The following is a 4,383-nucleotide window of genomic DNA, read 5'->3' on the forward strand; positions in this document are numbered from 1 at the left end:
CATTTTGCAGCACATATTCATAGTTGTCATAGTAAGCGTCGCTTTCTTTTTTGCACTACAAGGGTTGCTTTATCTGTACCATGACACTTTCCTGGGATGTGCTTCAGGATTAAATGCACCCAAAAAGTGTTTTAAAAAAGGATCTATTTCTAGGCAATGCAGTTTCTTAACCTGAGTCAGCATATGACTGTACAAGGACACTTGCTAGTACAGGGGAGGGAGGGAGAATTGTGTCAGATCCACTGCACAGAGACACCAGCAACTGAGCCAGGCTAACGGATTGTCACTCCCATAAAAAGCATCTCTCCCACCCTACGCACCCTTCCGTGGCTCCTTTTCCCAGCCCAGCAGCTCTGCTCTCCCCTATTGCACCCTCCAAGCCCTCCCACAAACTGCTTCCATTCAGTAACACAAGAGTACCCGGACTTTTCTGCTGAGTGAATTTACAGTTGGGTCAGAGGCACTCAGCAGTCGATAGCATGCCAGCAACAGAGGAGTGTCAGGATCAGAAGCAGCACTGGGGAAAACCACAACCTCCCTTGTTGGTTGTGATGAGCTGTCTGGCTGCTCACCAGATTTCTGGGCACCAAACTCACAGATGAGCTTCATCTGCCATGGACTCATAATTAAAACTGGTCCTCTCGAGTGGCCCATCTTCTCCAGCTGCCAGACTTTGCCTTGCTCCTGCCTTCAGGTTCATTATTATTTATAAATGAAGCTCATAGACATGCTCAACTTTAGCAGCTGGTCCCTCAGATTTACGCGCACCCTTGGATCACGCCAGCCCTGCCGCGGGACCGGCGGACACCCTGCCGCTGCCTGCGGGAAGCGATCTCCTGAAGAGACGACAAGGAGCTGTTTGTTGGAGCCCTGTGCAGCCGCAGTGCTTGCTGTCAGCCCGGCCGGGCGGCACACTGCACGCAGCAGGGCCAGCGGAGGAATGTGCTCACTGACTGCACCTTTTCATCTCGATAAGGATTTTCAAGGTCATGCTCGCTTCCCTCCCGGCTCCAATGAAATCCCAAGCATGCAGCCCTGGGCCCTGCTACATGTTCCCACCCTCCGCGTCTCCCGGACACCAGCATAACCTGTCGCATTCCTCTGCAGCAGTAAATCCCAGCCTTCCTACTTGCTCGCAGCCAGCTCCCTGGGGTTTGCAACACCTCTCTCCCCAGAGCAAACAGGCACAGCACGGTGACAGCAGCTGCTTCACAGCAGGCCTAGCAATTCCTGTGCTGCAGAGTCAGGATAACTCTGCAATGAGGCTTGTGACCTCCAGGATTAACATTTCTGAATTAAACATTTCATATAAAAATCAGGCTGCAGCCTGGGCCAAAGCCTAATCAAACTCAGGGGCCAAGAGAAGGGCTCTAGTTGTAACCCACCTTCTGCACACTAAAGGACATGGGTACACGATCTGGTAAGCCTGCCTTCAAGGGCACAGCACAGAGGCTGCCTTTGGGGACAGCTCCTGTCACCCTGTCCCCAACACCCCCAGAGCAGCCAGTCAAACCAGTCCACCACTGGCAGCCAACGGGGAAGAACTGTCCTCAGGCTGGGGCTCAGGGGAAAGGCAGAGGTGATGGTGCCAGGCCTGGGAAGTCCCTCTCCTCCGGGCACAGGGGTTGCAGCCCCCTCTCCTCCGCCCAGCAGACATTGGTGCATGGATACAACAAGCTTAAGGACCCACAGACACTCCTCACACCACATAAGATTTCTAGGTAACTACTGAAGAATCATACATGCTGCCTGCTTACAAAGCCAGCTAATTATACAATCTGCTAAGCATGTATGCGCACACAACAGTGCTTTGAGTCATTAGAGGACGGGATTTATACTTCACTGCACGCATCTTGCTCTTTGTGAGTGCGTGCCTGGATACAGCCAAAACGAACACAAGTATCTGGAATGTCTGCAGCTCGCTGGCCAGCGCATCTGAATACAAAGCTGAGCCCTGCGAGAGCAACTGGCTGTGTGTGACCCCAGTTGCACACATTGCTCCCCCAACGACGTTTAAAATCCCTATTCCCTTTTTTACCACTCCAAGCACCTGAAGTCAGAGTACAGCACAATGTTTAAGCCGTATTCTGAAGCTGTAACAGCGATGTGAGCGAGGAAAAAGCAGCAGCGCAGGTGATGGGTTGTGAAGACAAAGAGCTCGACGTGAGAGCCAGCAGCTCTGCCTGCCATAATGCGGCTCTCCCAGGTTTAATCCCAGCAGAAGGGCCCTGGCGCTCCAGCAGGCAGGGACCTCCGTTCCTATGGCAGCAGCCACTCCTCAGCAGATGGAGATCCCCATCCTAGGTGTTTGCCAGGCAGATAATGCCATGGCACAGCAGAGACGCCGCCTCCTCCCTTTGGTCACTTTGCCTTCCTCTACCAATGCCCCATTTTGCTCCCGCTGACTGCGGGCAGCTGGACAGCAGCGCCGCGGCTCTCTGCGGAGCACCCCAGGCCAGGCCCGGGCTCCCTTCCACACCGCACGGGGCCTCCTGCAGCAGCGGCTGGCAAGGCTCATGACAGGCGGCACACAGCCCAAAACCACGGGGCTGCACAGACCTACCTGTGCTCAGCACTTCAGCTGGCTTCTCCCTTTTTTTCCTGTACTCATTAGCAAAGCATTTGGGTGCTTTTTGTGTAAAAACTGAGAGCAATAGCTATGTTTTTCATGGATTATATGATGTTTCTGGCATTTCGTACTGTTAAAAGAATTTTCTCTGCTGGGGATTTCATTTCAGCTTCCCAGATCTCCAAATATCCAACATTACCTGCAGGTGAGTTCTACACTCCCCTGTTCCCCCAATTGGCTTCATCCCCATAGCATGGCTCCATGCTATGGAAAGCCCTACCCTAAGGAATCATATTCCTATACCTTATGCTATACTTTCAAATTGGTACTCAGCACCAGATTTTTCCATTTTTACTTTCTATGCATTGCCATTTAGCCTGATTATTTAACATGGACTCCAAAATAAAAGGATTTTAAGCATTCAATGCATAAGGCACAAAATATTATTTAGGGGCTTTGTAATGAGTGAAGCCAAACCACCTCCATTTTCACACGTTTCTCTTCCCTGCAAGTCAGGGGAAGCAGCGGAAGGCACCAAGTCTGTTTCAGGTTTGTCTTGAAAAATATGAGTTGGTCAAAATAAGCTCTTAAAGATCTAGTAGAGACCACACAATCCTAGCAAGGTACAGTAGGAAACCACATCTTTCTTGATGCCATATCAAGCCCCAGCATCCGCTGGTCCGTAACAGGGTATTTTCTCTCTTTCAGTTTTCAATGCAGGGGATGTAACCAGGAGAAGATGGTGTAGATAGCCCTATGCTCTCCTTGCAAAATAAGCCCTCCTCGTAGAGCAACCTAGCAAACAAGTCACAGGATCTGCAGGTGCTTTAAGGCACAAGACATTTCACTCCTGAGATTTTTCTTGTGGGGCACAAAACGCCCCGGGTCACCAGGGACATCAGCCAGAGCACACCCTGCCTTTCCGGGAGGAATGGGACAAAAGGCAGCATTATTTTCCAAAAAGCCATGCTTAAGAGCCAAGTTAATTAGCAACCCAACTGCTATGTGCAACTTTTATTCATTCACCTTGCTCACACAAAAAGTACTAACAAATTTGACTATTTTTAAATCACCACCACTGGATTTCCAAGCTAACACCTCTACAAGGTGATGCTCGCATGTCAAGAGATGTCAAATTCCAGAACAGGATGTCTCTCTATACATTTAGGTTGTTCTCATCTCCAGTTACCTTTAACAGCACCTTCCCTTGAAATTCAGAGAGCAAGGTTCTGGAAAACAAATCACTTCAGGGCCAACCTTCTCTAAGCACAACCCACATCCTCTATAGCTGACACTGTTAGAAAGACATCCTTGTCCAGCTTGTGTCAGTCATGTTTTCCCTTGGGGTTTTTTTCAGACAGTGTAAGATGCTTTTTTTTTTTTCCAAGACCCCCTCAACAACATTTTTTCCCCATAACTATCAGTTTTTGTAGCTGCCAAAGGATAAGAAGCAGCTGAAAGAGTAAACACTCTATTTTAAGTCTTACTCTGTGAAAACCAGTATTGGTAGCAAGATACTTCAGGTAAAACTAAAGTAGCTGTGGAGGTGGGAAGTGTTATTGGAACCAGACCCCTGTGGGTACGTGCCCCCCCTGCAAGGGAGCTGGGGCAGACAAGGAATGCAGCCTGCAGACACAACACGTGCCGCTCTCCAGCCAAATTACACCAGGCAGACCATAAGTTGCCTGATCTAGCCTCAGCTATAGCTTGTTTATAACTTCCTGAAGCTGTTAGAACACAGCAATCACTGTTGCTCAAGGCAATTACCTAAAAAAACTCAGCTATTCATTTGTACCCTTCTTTTTAAGTCAAAG

Source organism: Egretta garzetta, unplaced genomic scaffold (genome assembly GCF_000687185.1).
Source record: "Egretta garzetta isolate BGI_Z169 unplaced genomic scaffold, ASM68718v1 scaffold97, whole genome shotgun sequence".
In the NCBI taxonomy this organism is placed as follows: Eukaryota; Metazoa; Chordata; class Aves; order Pelecaniformes; family Ardeidae; genus Egretta; species Egretta garzetta.